A 14452-nucleotide genomic window follows, 5' to 3' on the forward strand; every position below is an offset into this window, starting at 1 on the left:
GGGTCGCCTGCCCCTGCACGCGGTGAGGTCAGGGGTGCCGGGCGGCCATCCGGTCTGTGCGTTCCCGGGCTGCGTGGACTGTGTTCTCCACCCCTCCGTACTGGCTGCTTCGGGAACGCCAGCGAGCACTGGTTAATGGCACTATCGGCGAGACAGATGAAGAGGCTCTGAAGGAAAAAACGAAAGCACAGGGACGCCTGTGGTCCCAGGACTGAGAGACAGCCGCACACGCTTTCATCGGAGAGCAGGCTTTCCCGCTCGCTGACGAGGCTGTGACGCGTGGCTGCCCCCCCTCCTCCAGCCCAACCTCCGTATGTGACCGGCGCACCCCCAGCCGAGCTGCCACCGTGCCACCCGCGGTCCCTACGGCTGGTGGCCACCAGAGCCTCCCTGTCCACCTTGAGGAAGGGAGCAAGGGCCCCAGAGTCACACAGCAGGTTAGTGGCAGGATTTGCCGACAGCCCTTCCATTGATCGGAGCTTCTCACGCGCCTCCTGGCCTCAGTCGGCTGTGTGGCCGTGGTCACGAAGGATCCCAAGTCTCGTGGCTGGTTTCTCCTGGTTTTTACACGTCCACGGCGGGTTGGTGGTGGCTTTGCTTCTGTGCTTCTGACTCAGGGGCCCAGGCTGGCGGGGCAGCGCCCTCCTAGACGTCGCCGGGCTCCGGGTGGAGAGACCAGAGTGGAGGAAGAGCCCGCCGTGGCTTTGCAGGGTCTTCGTGGAGGAAGCCGGGGACTCCTGCTCGGGTGCGCTGAGCGGAGTTTCCAGGGGTGGTCCCCCTGCCCTGGGGAGGCAGCGGAGGGCGGTGGGCATCACGGAACAGAATGCACCCTCCACATCCCCAGAATTGCCCCCCCTCTCCGCTGTGCCCCCGCCCCCCTGGCTTTCATCGGCCCTTCCTCCGCTCCCCTCTGCTAGGCCCCGCCCACCTTGGGGGTCTGGGAAACTCACCCGCTGCTCCTCCGCTCCCGGACTCAGTTCTCTGGGGTGAGTTCCTAGTAGCAGACTGCCCCTGTGCCAGGGAGGGGCCCCAGTGCCATCCTGTCCCCCCTACTCACCTTGGCAACCCTCCACGTTTGGACCTTGCTCTCCTCACACCACCCCTGCGGGCCCTGCTCTCCTCAGCCCTCCCCCGCTGCTCAGTCCAGCCCCGACAGAGGACTCGCCTGGCACAGGGCCTCAGCCTGCTGTCAGGTCTCAGCTTCCACCTCTGGTCCAGGTGGGGCCTCAGGGCCCTGGAGGAGCCCCCACTTCCTGCCCCTCCCTCCTCCCTTGGGCGCCCAGGCTCGGGGCTTTGCGGGTGTAGTGGACCCAGGGCTGAGTGTGTGCCGGTCGAGGAGGAGAGCTGTGCGTGCGGGGCGCTGTGTGGCTGTGGCCACTCCTGGCACTCGTGGGCACAAATGTACAGTTGTTGAATCCGTGAGGGCTTGATGGGCACGTGGATGACGGCACGCTGTGGCCACTGTGGGCAGCAGCCTTTGTGATATCCTCACTCAGCCCGTGCCCAACAGCCCAGGGCATGCTGGCACGTGTCAGGTGCTCCACAGGTTGGCAGAAACTGCTCAGGAAGAGGAGTGTGGTGGTCCCCAGCAGGTGGAGGGGGTGGAGAATCAACCAGCTTCTGCCTTGTGTAGACGGCATCTCACGGAATCCTCAGTCTGTGCAAGGACAGGGCCAACACTCAGCACAGCTAAGGGGCTTTCCCCGAACTACACTCGGCTGGGACCCTGTCTGCTCAACCCCAGGCCAAGGGCCTGGCTGTCTTCCTCTTCTGAGGATGAAGGAAGGAGCCAGGACTGTGCCCAGAGATGGCAGGGGAAGGGGGCGGGGGGCATGCCGGGCAGGCAGTGGGCAAAGGTTTGGAAGCTGGCTCTTGGCTCTTGACTCTGGCTCTGGGGTCAGGCTGGGGCTGGGGCACGGCAGCTGGAGCATCTTTGGCTGAGCCCGAGAGAAGGGACCCCCGAGCATCAGCACAGGGGGGAGTTTGTGGGGGCCTCTCATGGGGGGCTGCTATGGGGGGGGTTGTGGGATGTGGGCTGGGGGTGTGTGAGGCACGGCCCTCTTCGGCGCTGGCCAGCGAGGACGGGGCCCCCGTGGCCTTGCAAGCGGACACATCTCCTGGGACCTTTCTCCTTATGGGATGGGTCTTTGGGACCTGACATTGGTGGGGGGTCTCATGCTGGATGTCAGGATCTTACCCCTGGGCACACAGGCAGCATCGCTGCATGAGAAGAGCCATGAATTCTGCTAGAATCTTAGAGCCCTAGGGTTTTAGAATCACGTTCACAGACAGGGAAGGTTCTGTGATGGTCCGAGATGAGGTATCAGGGAAGCCCTAGCAGGTCTCAATATTGTCATTTTTGGTGATATTTTCCAATCTATTATATATTTTTAAGTTTTTAAAAATGTTTATTTTTGAGAGAGAGAGAGAGAGAGAGGGAGACACAGAGTCCGAAGCAGGCTCCAGGCTCCGAGCTGTCGGCACAGAGCCCCACGCGGGGCTCAAACTCACAAACCGCGAGGTCACGACCTGAGCGGAAGTCAGACGCTGAACCGCCTGAGCCGCCCAGGCGCCCTCCAGTCTGTTACTCGATACTCACACAAGGTCGTACATATCACAAGTGCAACATGATACAAGGTGTAACATGATGAACTTGGGTTGACCGCTCCTCACCTGACGGCCCAAACTACCCCTCGCGTCCCCGTCCTGCCATCTGCTCTCGCCACACGTAAGCTCTCCCCTAAAGTTTGCGCGTGCGATCCCCTTGCTGTCACATAGTTTAAAATAGCTTTGTATCAAACAGACAACGTCGGTAAAATGTGTTGCTCGCTAAACGGCGGATTGTCTGGTTTTGCTTATTTTTAGCTGCATAAGAATCAAGCCGCACCATTTGTATTCTTCCAGGACTCGCTTTTTTCATTCCACTTCGTTTCCAAGACCGCGCCACGGGCTCGTGCACAGCTGTGCTTCCTCTGGTGTGGCCAGTGATTCTCCTGCCAGCGGGCCAGCCCCGCCCTGAGGCCGCGTGTCCGCCTCGCTGCAGGGCGTGGGGTTTCCCTGGGTCTGTGCTCGGGGCCAGGGCCACCCCGTCCGTGGTCGTGGCTGTGCTGGGGCGCGAGGCTCCGCTTTACCGGGCGAGACCGCGTGGTTTTCCAGGGCGGCTGTGGGTTGTCCTGTGCTCGCCAGCGACGTGAGAGCGTTGCCTCTGTGCTATTTGACATTGTCAGAATCTTTAATTTTTGCCAATGCGGTGGGTGTGAAATAGTATCTAATTGTGGTCCTCATTTGCATTTCTCTGATTACTAACGAGGTTGGAATTTTTCATATGTTTATATTTGTGTTTCCTTTGCTGTGAAAAGTCTGTTCATGCCTTTTGCCCATTTTAAGAATTGGATTGTTTGTTTTTTCCCCATTTAATGGCTTGTGGAACATATACACACACACATATGGGCGAGTGTGTGTTCTGTCTGGATGCCACTTGGTCCGCACGTGTTGCAAATAGCGTCTCCCGCTGTGCTTTTCCTGCCCCGTCCCTCGTGGGGTCTCTTGAAGACCCCCCGATTTTGTGCGTGCTTGTGGACTCCCCATGTCCCGAGTCTGGAAGACTTTCTCCTTTGTTTTCTTCTAAGGACTTGGCACTTGTGCGTTCACATTCCTCCCCCGGCTGTTCAGTGGCCCTGCACCGCATGTAAGACGCCCTCCGTGTCCGCCTCGTCCGCTTCCGTCAGTCACCCAGTTGGTAGTGTCACTGCCGTTGCGCTGACTCGAGATTATCTGGCAAACTCGAACATTTCACGACGCTGGGTATGCCTGTCTGTGAACGTAGGTACCTCTCCATGTATTCCTATCTTCTTCAACGCTGTTACGTACATTTAGACGATGAATCTCTCCGCGTATAGCTTTCGGATCTTTTTTCAGATTGATTCCTAAACGTATATTTTTGTTTGTTTCCCTGAATGGCCCACGTGGCAGCGTGTTGCCTGTGTGCACGGATGTGTGTCATCCCATAAACTGAGCGCCAGCCAGCCCCACACCAGGGGCTCAGCATTTCTGGCGCCTCTCTTGAGGCTTCGGGATAATCCTGTCATTGCCGATGACCCAGTTGTATGTCCGTTCTTGGCGTAGTGACCTCGCTGGCTGCCCTCCCGGGTCCTGCGTGGGGGGGTGGGGGTAGTGCTGGCCCAGGGGGAAGGCCCCGTGGTTCCGGTCCTCCCCCACGAAGGGAAGAAATTGTACATTTATTGTAGATACTCCGGTCAGATCGAGGAAGTTTGCCAAGGGTTCGAAAGTTTTGGGTGGTCGTTTGTTTTAAATCCTAGACGGCTGTTGATTTTCATCTAATATGCTTTCGATCCATTGAGATGGTTCAGTTTTCTCCTTCACTCGGTTAGTGTGAGCGACACATGCACACACGTCTGGCACTGAGCCTCTCTAATTCACTGCGGCTGGTTCACGGTCATGGAAGCGTCTTGTGTGGTCCTATTTTATTTAGAGTTTTGGCACCTGTCTCGGCCTCTACCTGTCCTGACTTCTCTGATCTTGTCTGATTTTGGTATCGGTTTTATATCAGCCTCACATAACGAGTCAGGGATCACTCTTTTTCCTCTGTTATGTACCAGATATTCTGTGCTCACAGCATATGTAAGACTGCTTGCGTTCGCTCTTGTTCTGGAGTCGCTTTGGGTAAATGGTATTTTTCCGGGGATTCATCCATCTCCCCCCTTCAGACCGCAAGGCTGCAAGTGTGTTCATAGTGTTCCCTCGCCTCTGCGCGATCCCCACTCCGTGTCCTGTGCCCACTCAGTCCCAGTCTTATTCGTCCAGTGACTTCTCGCCCTGATCAGTCTTTCTAGACGTTTGTCTTTTTCATTAGCGTCTGTGCCTTGTCGTTCTGCTTCGTGCTGGTTGGGGTTCGCGGTGGGGCTTTCTGAGCCCCTTCTTCTCGCTGCCAAGGCCTGAAGCTCCAGCCTGGCACTTTCTAGAACTCCGAGCCGCAGCCTGTGTTTCCTGCACCTCACACGCTACGACCCCGTGTATTTTCATCAGTGCTCAGTGTGACGTATGATCACTATACGAGTTTTTCTTTGACCCAAGAGCTATTAAGAAGTGAATTGTAAAAGTTTTTTAACCCATGAGCATTTTAAGTGTGCTTTTTTTTTTTTTTTTTAATTCTACTGCATTTCGTTCAGAAAATTTCTTTTATGTGATGCTGGTTCTGTGAAATTTGTTAAGACTTGCTTTATGTAAGGCTTAGAGAATGCCATCTCTGCAGGTGTCCCACGTGTGCTTGAGAAAGGGGCACGCCGTGTGAGCCACGTGCGTGGACCCCTCTGTCGGCGTCCGTGAGTCGAGCTCGTTGACTTGCTAGCTCAGAGTGTCTGCATCTTTGCCGTGTGTGGTCAGTCTGGCCAGTCACGGAATGAAGGAAATAAGGTGAAGTCTTACGCCGCGTCACTGGATTTGGAGATTCCTCCCTGCAGGTCTGTGAATGTTTGTCTTCTGTATTCTCTGGCTGTAGTTTTCAGGCTGCAGGTTAAGAATCGCCGTCTCCTCTTGGTAAAATGAAGCTGTCAGTGCTATGACGTGACTTCTCCACCCCACGTGGTATCTGTCGTCAGTCGGTCTGTGCCAAATTTCTTTTGATTAATGTGTTCATGATATGTTTTTCTATTCTTCATTGTCTATTCTTCATTGTTTCTGTGCCTCTACGCTTCCGATATATCTGCGGTGAATAACGTGTGTCTGGGTGTAAATAACCTCCTGTAATGACTCCCGTCTTTCCACCGGCGAGTTTAATCCATTATTGACGTATTCGCACCGGTTTCTCACATCTTCCTTTTTGATCTGTATTTATCTTTATTTTTGAAAGCTTCTCTGATTTTTAGTACTAGAGTTTTTAACTTTTTATTTTCTTAAAAACTGCAAATGTGCACAGCAGTGGCAGGGATAGAATGTGGGGTCACTACGTACCTTAGCCATGCCCCCCGTCACCACCTCGCTGCCACTCAGGGATCCGCACTCCTCTGTCCCGCAGCTGCGGTGGATGAGCACTGGCCACCATGCCACTCGCCATCAACAGCACACAGACACCAATCAAGTATCACTGTGTAATCACAGATCCCATTCAGGTCGTGCTGATTTTTCTAGCACATTCTTTAAGAGCCCAGGATCTGGTCCAGGGTCTTGTCCGGAACCTGGTCCAGGATCTGGTCCAGGATCTAGGCCAGGGTCTAGTCCAGGATCTGGTCCAGGATCTGGTTCAGGGTCTAGTCCAGGATCTGGTCCAGGATCTGGTTCAGGGTCTAGTCCAGGATCTAGTCCAGAATCTGGTCCAGGATCTAGTCCAGGATCTAGGCCAGGATCTGGTCCAGGATCTGGTTCAGGGTCTAGTCCAGGATCTGGTCCAGGATCTAGGCCAGGATCTGGTCCAGGATCTGGTTCAGGGTCTAGCCCAGGATCTGGTCCAGGATCTGGTCCAGGATCTGGTCCAGGATCTAGGCCAGGATCTGGTCCAGGATCTGGTTCAGGGTCTAGCCCAGGATCTGGTCCAGGATCTGGTCCAGGATCTGGTTCAGGGTCTAGTCCAGGATCTGGTCCAGGATCTAGTCCAGGATCTAGGCCAGGATCTGGTCCAGGATCTAGTCCAGGATCTAGGCCAGGATCTGGTCCAGGATCTGGTCCAGCATCTAGGCCAGGATCTGGTCCAGGATCTGGTCCAGGATCTAGTCCAGGATCTAGGCCAGGAGTCCAGGATCTAGGCCAGGATCTGGTCCAGGATCTAGTCCAGGATCTAGGCCAGGATCTGGTCCAGGATCTGGTTCAGGGTCTAGTCCAGGATCAGGTCCAGGATCTGGTCCAGGATCTAGTCCAGGATCTAGGCCAGGAGTCCAGGATCTAGGCCAGGATCTGTTCCAGGATCTAGTCCAGGATCTAGGCCAGGATCTGGTCCAGGATCTGGTTCAGGGTCTAGTCCAGGATCAGGTCCAGGATCTGGTCCAGGATCTAGGCCAGGATCTGGTCCAGGATCTGGTTCAGGGTCTAGCCCAGGATCTGGTCCAGGATCTGGTCCAGGATCTGGTTCAGGGTCTAGTCCAGGATCTGGTCCAGGATCTAGTCCAGGATCTAGGCCAGGATCTGGTCCAGGATCTGGTTCAGGGTCTAGTCCAGGATCAGGTCCAGGATCTGGTCCAGGATCTAGGCCAGGATCTGGTCCAGGATCTGGTTCAGGGTCTAGTCCAGGATCTAGGCCAGGATCTGGTCCAGGATCTGGTTCAGGGTCTAGTCCAGGATCTAGGCCAGGATCTGGTCCAGGATCTGGTTCAGGGTCTAGTCCAGGATCTGGTCCAGGATCTAGTCCAGGATCTAGGCCAGGATCTGGTCCAGGATCTAGGCCAGGATCTGGTCCAGGATCTAGGCCAGGATCTGGTCCAGGATCTGGTCCAGGATCTAAGCCAGGATCTGGTCCATGATCTAGTCCTGGATCTGGTCCAGGATCTGGTCCAGGATCTGGTCCAGGATCTGGTCCAGGATCTAGGCCAGGATCTGGTCCAGGATCTGGTTCAGGGTCTAGTCCAGGATCTGGTCCAGGATCTAGTCCAGGATCTAGTCCAGGATCTGGTCCAGGATCTGGTTCAGGGTCTAGTCCAGGATATGGTCCAGGATCTGGTCCAGGATCTAGGCCAGGATCTGGTCCAGGATCTGGTTCAGGGTCTAGTCCAGGATCTAGGCCAGGATCTGGTCCAGGATCTGGTCCAGGGTCTAGTCCAGGATCTGGTCCAGGATCTAGGCCAGGATCTGGTCCAGGATCTGGTTCAGGGTCTAGTCCAGGATCTAGGCCAGGATCTGGTCCAGGATCTGGTTCAGGGTCTAGTCCAGGATCTAGTCCAGTATCTAGGCCAGGATCTGGTTCAGGATCTGGTTCAGGGTCTAGTCCAAGATCTAGGCCAGGATCTAGGCCAGGATCTGGTCCAGGATCTAGTCCAGGATCTAGGCCAGGATCTGGTCCAGGATCTGGTCCAGGATCTAGTCCAGGATCTGGTTCAGGGTCTGGTCCAGGACCTAGTCCAGGACCTAGGCCAGGATCTGGTCCAGCATCTGGGCCAGGACCACCTGTTATGCTTCATTGCTGTGGCTCTAATCAAGTGAGTGTTTAAAAATTAGCTCATGCTTTTCTTCTTTTATTTTTAAAAATTTTCTTATATACTTTATTTCAAACTTTCATTTGATTTTCTTGAGCTTTGCCAGGTGACCCCTCCCTAACGGAGTCTGAAGTTGGACTGACGCGGCCCCACCTAAGGCTGGCGCCTTGTGGTGCGAGCTCTTCCTGAGCACGTGCCGCTCCCTCCCACTGTTTCCTGCCCACACACGGGACGCGGTCACTCACGCAGCTGGGGCCGAGCGGGACTTACACAGACGTCGATGTGTTCCTGCCCAGTCCTCATTCCTTTATCTCAGGTCTTCCGGCCTCTTTTCCTTCTTCCCAGAGCCTCTCCTTAGTGCGGGCCCCTTGCTGGTACCCGGACAGTGTGTGTGTGTCTGTAGTGCTGTTTGCTCACGTGTTTCACGGAGAACGTCACTCAGCAAAGACTCCTGGTTTGGGCGCGAACTTAATCCTGCACCTTCTGGGCTCCATTGCTGTCTGTCCATCTGTCTTGATCGTTTAGGGATCTTTCTTCCTCTGGCCAGTTTAAGGTCTTGTTTCTGTATTCAGGGTTCTGCAGTTTTCCCACGATATGTCTGGGGATGGATTTTTTTTTTTAATTATATTTGAGAGAGAGAGAGAGAGAGAGAGAGAGAGAATTCCAAGCAGGTTCCACACTAGGCATGGACCCTGACGCAGGGCTCAATCCCACAACCCCGGGATTATGACCTGAGCGGAAATTGAGAGGCAGACGCTCAACTGACTGAGCCACCCAGGTGCCTCTGGTACGGATTTTTTTTTTAACTTCTGCCTTCTGTGCTTCTCAGGTTGGTGGACTCCCGTTTTCATGACTTGTGACAGTGGTCGCTGTCACTCGTCACATGCCGCTTCTGCCCATTGTCCCAGTGGCCTGTGTTAGACCCGCGTTGCTGCGTCCTGGTTTGCAGCCCTGGGCGTCTTGTGGCGTCTGGGTAACTTACCGGGGCGTATCCCCCACTTTGCAGCTGGGTGGAGTCTGCCCAGGCCGCCAAAAATTACGGTTTTCGCTTCCAAAAGTTTCTTTTTTTCTTGGATATCTCCTCCTTCCTGATGGTCTCGTGCTGCCTTCTATGGCCACATCCTGCACTCCTCAGACCCCTGACCCCTGTGTCCCCACCAGTTTTATATCCTTTGCTTGTCTGGCCCGTTCTTGACGTGTGGCTTTCTGGCTTGTTGGATGACGTCTGGCTACGAGCCTGTGACTGGGCTTCACCAGGAACCGGGAAACTCTTCCAGAGGGCATTCCGTTGCGCTCTCCCAGCCGCCAGGGCCCTCGCTGGGCTGTGAGCTGGCCTTGGGGTCTGGCGTCCCTGCAGGAGGTGGGGCTCACCGTCGAGGCGGCCGTCGCCCACGGTCCTCCCTGCCGGCTGCGGCTCGGCCCGCTCAGGCATCACTCTCTGAAGCAGGGGCTTCCCTGGGGACCAGGCCCACCTCGAATGGGACTAGCGTGTCCCGGAGAGTGCCCCTTGCAGGGTCCCGCCCAGGCGGCAGCACCGTGAGCCTCGCCACTGAGCGGAGCCGCCGATTGGCCTGCACTGGGCAGGCTCCGTCCCAGCCAGGAATCGGGTGGGGTGGGAGCAGCTGTGGCAGCCTGCGGGCACATCCCCTGGGAGGGGGGCATCGGGTGACCTGTGCTCAGGAAGGTCGGTGTCCACACCATACCTCCCCAACACGCGCTAGTGGTTTAAGCTGGATCTGGGGTTTTTTTCCTGACCCCAAAGGAAATACTCTCTAATGGTGCAATTCTAAGTACCAGGAGCCGGCTTGGGGGTGGGGGTGGGGGGCTGAGCTTCCTGCCAGCCACCGCCTTACGTGACGGACCCGGGGGAGGGTCCCAGTGCTGGCATTGCAGGGGACCCCTTTCCGGTCTCCTCTCCTCTTCTGCCCTGTGGGCCTCTCGTCTGGGGCGGGGCTGGTGGCCACAGCCTCAGCGACAGGCAGACACTTGTCCTTTCTGGGCAGCTGTTCCGTCCCAGGCTCCGCGCTCAGCGCTCACCGGGGTGACCTTTCTCGGTGCCCCCGCGGCCCTGGAAGGGGGGTGCTCGGCCTGTGTCAGAGAAGGACACCGAGGCACAGACAGGTTCACGGTTCGTAAGAGCTAGTGAGTGGTAAGGTCGGGGTGTAGGTCGGGGCGTCTGCCCCAGCGCCCGTGTCTTCACCAGCAGACCTGTCCCTGCACAGGAGAGTGGAATCCCAGGGGGTCACCCTGGAGGAGGTGCAGGCTCACTGCCCACGCCACAAAGCTTCCCCAGGCCTCTCTCCCTCTGCTCACATCTTTGGGGTCTCCTGCGGGTGGGGGTCCCCAGGGCCAGGCTGCCAGGTCCCCGAGAAAGCACGTGGCACAGGGGCAGGACTGGGACCGGCCAGTGGGCTCCTCGGGGTTCCTCACCCCCACCAGCACACTCCTGCCTCAGGGCCTTTGCTCTGGCTGTTCCCTCTGCCCAGATGCACTTCTCCACCGCCCTGCTCGACTCAAATATCCCCCAGTGAGCTCCACCCTGAGGCCTTTTAATCCCCCTGCCTGCCCACGCCTCGCCTCTGCCCTCGCTGCACACCATCTTCTTTCCACCACGGTTTCTGCCTGCTCACCTACCATCTGATTTAAAGACACGTTGTGTTTATCGTCCACGTGTGACACCCCCCCCCCCATCGGCTCCCCAGCGCCTGCAGGCGCACCTGTCCTCAGATGCTCCGTGCAGGCGGACCCGGCGTGGATCTAGCTCGTGAGACTGTTTACTACTGTCATCCTGAAGGTGGCCACGCAGGGCCTGGGACAGAGCAGGGGCCCCGCGCGGCAGCGGCAGTCAGTGCTGCTGCCCCTGAAACGGCATGCACGGGTCAGCGCCCTGGCGACAGGGGCAGGGCCCTCCACACAGGCTCGCGCCCTTCCCCGCCTGCATGGCAGACTGGGTTTGGGAGGGTGCAGGGTCCTGCGAGTCAGGACCACCTTCGGTGTCGTGGGGAGACAGAAGCAGATGGCTGAGGTGGGGGCTGGCGCCGACCCAGGGCTCAGGCTCCTCCTAGGAAGGGGCCACAGTGGGCCACACTTACGCAGAAGAAGGTCGGCCCTGGTAGGGGGATGTGGCCGCGGTGCGGCCTCTGACTGCTAGCAGGACCTTGACCTCGGAGCTCCGGCCGATCCACCCTCTCCCCTTCCACCTGCCCTCGCCCCCAGGACCTCCTCCAGGAGCCTCCCCCTGACCTGCGCCTCTCCTGTCCCCAGGCCCGGCTAGCGCCTGTGCGTGGGGGGGGGGGGGGTCCCAGGGGGTGGAGGCGGCTGTGGGTGCTGCAGGCAGGGGACAGGGGCTGATGTCCCACTGAGGGTCCTGCTGGAGAATGGGGTTCTGGGGAGCGGCTGGCAGCTGGCACCCTGGCGGCACGGCGGGCTGAGCTGCAGGTGGGACCCTCCCTCTGTCCTCTGTGTCTCTGTGTGTTTGTCCGGGACGTCCCCCAGCTGGACGAGCTCAGCTAGCGGAGGACAAAGGAGGTGGGAGGCGGGGGAGCGAAGCTGGGGACTGGTGCTGATGGGGGGCAGGGTCTGGGGGAGCTGAGTACCTCCTGCGCGGCCTGGGAGGGGCGGGGGTCCTGGGGCCCAAAAGAGACAGAGGGGCGTCGTTCTCCCAGAGAAGAGGCAGGCGGGGGGCAGGGGCAGGGGCCCTCGGTAGGAACGCGCAGACCCAGGCTGATGGCGCAGGCCAGGAGGGAAGGACAAGCAGACAGCTGTCTCCGACCGACCTGCCAGCGGCCCCGACCGACACTCGCCTGAGTGACATGTGGGGACCCGCGTGCGGTGTCATCACACGCACCTGCCCGGCGAGCAGTGTCCACTCAACCAAGATGCGCATTTCCTCCAGCTGTCGCTCGGGGTCCAGCGGGGTCCCCAGCCTGCTGGGGCAGCAGTGTCACGGCACCATATCCTAGAGTTTGGGGACATTTCCTTAACAGGAACGAGAGCGTGTGCATTTACAGCACGAAGTGAAGTCACCAGGGACCACGGGCGTCCCCGCCGTGGGTTCCACGAGACTGTTCGTTACCATGTTTTGTAGACCAGAAACCGAGGCTCAGGGGCCCAGGTGCCGGCCAGCGCCCAGGGGCGGAGCTGGGAGACCTGCTCGTTCCGTGAGAGCCGCCTTCACGCCAGGCCCCTTCCGGGGACGAGCGAGCGTAACGCCGTGGATTCCTCATGTGGGGATGCTTAGCAATGCAGCTCCCCCAGATACGAGCCCCTCTGTGAGCCAGCCCCAGTCCTGGGCTCGTAGGGCGGACACGCTAGTCGGGAGAGCCGGACGCAATCGGGAGTGCGGGAGGTACCCAGCACCGCACGCGGGGAACCGAGCGGAGGGCGAGGAGGCCAGGGTGGGCACGGCCGGTGTGCATGAAGAGGGCCGGGCCCTCTTAGGATGGCCGGCGAGGGTTTTGCTGACAAACGAGCAAAGAGCGGCAGGAGGTGAGGCTGGGCTATGCCCAGGTGGCGTGAACAGTGCGTGCAAATGTCCTGAGGCCCGAGGCCTCAGTCCTGCTCTCCGTTGTTCAGACCACACCAGCCTCACCCCCTCATTCCAGGGCCGCCCAGGTACTCTCTGCCTCAGGGCCTTGGCACGCACAGACCTGCTGCCTGGACCATTCTCACAAATCTGCTGACTCCCTCCCTCCCTGCCTTCAGGTCTAGATGGAAAAGTCAGCTTCGTGGCGATGCCTTCGCCGATCGGCCCTGAGCCCTGCTTCTTCTCCTACTCTTCATTGCCCCCCCTGCGCCCTGTGGGTTTTCCCGAGAGCCTGCTTCTCACCTGGCTCCTCCTGGGAAGCCGCCTCCACGCCGAGGCATCGTCGTTCCCTGCTGCCGCTCCAACGCTGGGACGGCGCTTGGCACACGGGGGGTGGGGGGGCCCATGCGTGTTTGTTACTAATTCTGGGAAAGGAGAGAGGAGCTCAGGGCAATCAGCTGGGGGTGGGGGTGGATGTCGGTAGGGGCCTTCACTTGTTCACACGGCTGTCAGGGAGCTCTGGCAAGAGGGGGTCTGGGGACGCGGCTGGTGGGGAGCAGCTCAGGACTGAGTCACAGAGATGGGACGGGGGCCGGGACCTCGGTGGGACGTCCGTGCCTGACACCTGCAAACTGGCCCCTGGCTTGTGGGGGCTGGTCCTGTCCGTGGCCTCCTGGGGACATGAGTCCCAGCCCAGACGCTCTCGCCCCACTGTCCCATGTCCCACAGCCCGGGCAGCTGGGAGGAGCCGCAGTGGGTCTTAAAAGGCTTCCCCGTTCAGACTTGTGTCTTCATCACAGAAGCTCCTTGAAGCCAAAACACAAAAGCAAAAATCAAACAAAATAGAAGCTCCCCCTGGAGAAGAGCAGTGCCGGGAAGTGACAGTGGTGATGTGACTGCAGTGACCCGACTGTCCTGCGTGTGCACGTGTGTCTGCGACGCGGACGGCTGCCCACGGGCACCGTCTCACGCTCATTCCCACTCGTGCGTCTCGGGGCCTGTCTCCCGGCAGCACACGCAGCGGACCCCCCTCTGACGCTGCAGGAGGCTGGCCGAGCGGCCAGATGCCCTTGCCCAGTATGTGGCCGGTGACCTTCGGAAGCTAGAGTGGCCTTGGGATGAGCTGTCCCCCAAGTACTCCCCAAGTGGCATTGCTGGGCCTGGGGACTTTGTTCAGAGGCTTCTACCTAATGCTGTGTCCCCTTGAGCCCTGAGGAGGTCCCACCAGGGGACCCTCCCCTGAGTGCCTGGAGACACCTGGTCCCCGACGGAGGGAGTCGTTGGTCAGGGTTGACTCCATCCGGCGTGAAAGCACAGGCTGGGTTCCTTTCACCGACAAGACGTTCCTTTGGAGGGACTGGCCCTGGTAGGCGCCTGCTTTGGGTCCGGCACATGGCGAGTGCTCTGCCAACCCCCGGGGCCCCCTCGGAGGGATGCCGGCCTCACCCCTGCACACACGCGTGAAGGGTGGTCACCAAGCCTGCTTTCTACAGCCAGTGAGTGAAGACCACAGTGCACGAAGCCTGGCTCCCTGGCCCGCTTCTGTCCCCACCAGTGACACTGACCAGGGTGGGAGTCCTGAGCCTGGCACGATTGAGCCCTGCCCACCAGAAGTCATGGGCTCAGAGGTGAGGGCAAGACAAGCCCACCATCCTGATCACAGAGGGCAGTGACGTGGGGTGGGCAGGTGGGCATCCCCTGAGGCATCAGGACATACTTTCAGGTTGGAACCTGAGCCACGTGGGAAAGGGGGTTAGGATGGTTCAAACAGTAGGAGCAGCAGTGCAAA

General features: G+C 58.6%; 1 protein-coding gene across 3 annotated transcripts in view; it reads left to right on the forward strand.

Annotated features, from left to right (window-relative positions):
- TSNARE1 (t-SNARE domain containing 1) overlaps nt 1–14452 on the forward strand; it is a 154033-nt gene that overhangs the window by 117306 nt on the left and 22275 nt on the right. Inside the window, exon 15 of one of the 3 annotated variants that reach the window (XR_006706129.1) lies at nt 3630–3822. The exons of the other annotated variants lie outside the window; for them this stretch is intronic. The gene's annotated coding sequence lies outside the window, so the exon portion shown is untranslated. The remainder of the gene's footprint in view (nt 1–3629; nt 3823–14452) is intronic. 3 annotated transcript variants of the gene reach the window in all.

The sequence above is a fragment of the Leopardus geoffroyi genome, chromosome C3 (genome assembly GCF_018350155.1).
Source record: "Leopardus geoffroyi isolate Oge1 chromosome C3, O.geoffroyi_Oge1_pat1.0, whole genome shotgun sequence".
Classification (NCBI taxonomy): Eukaryota; Metazoa; Chordata; class Mammalia; order Carnivora; family Felidae; genus Leopardus; species Leopardus geoffroyi.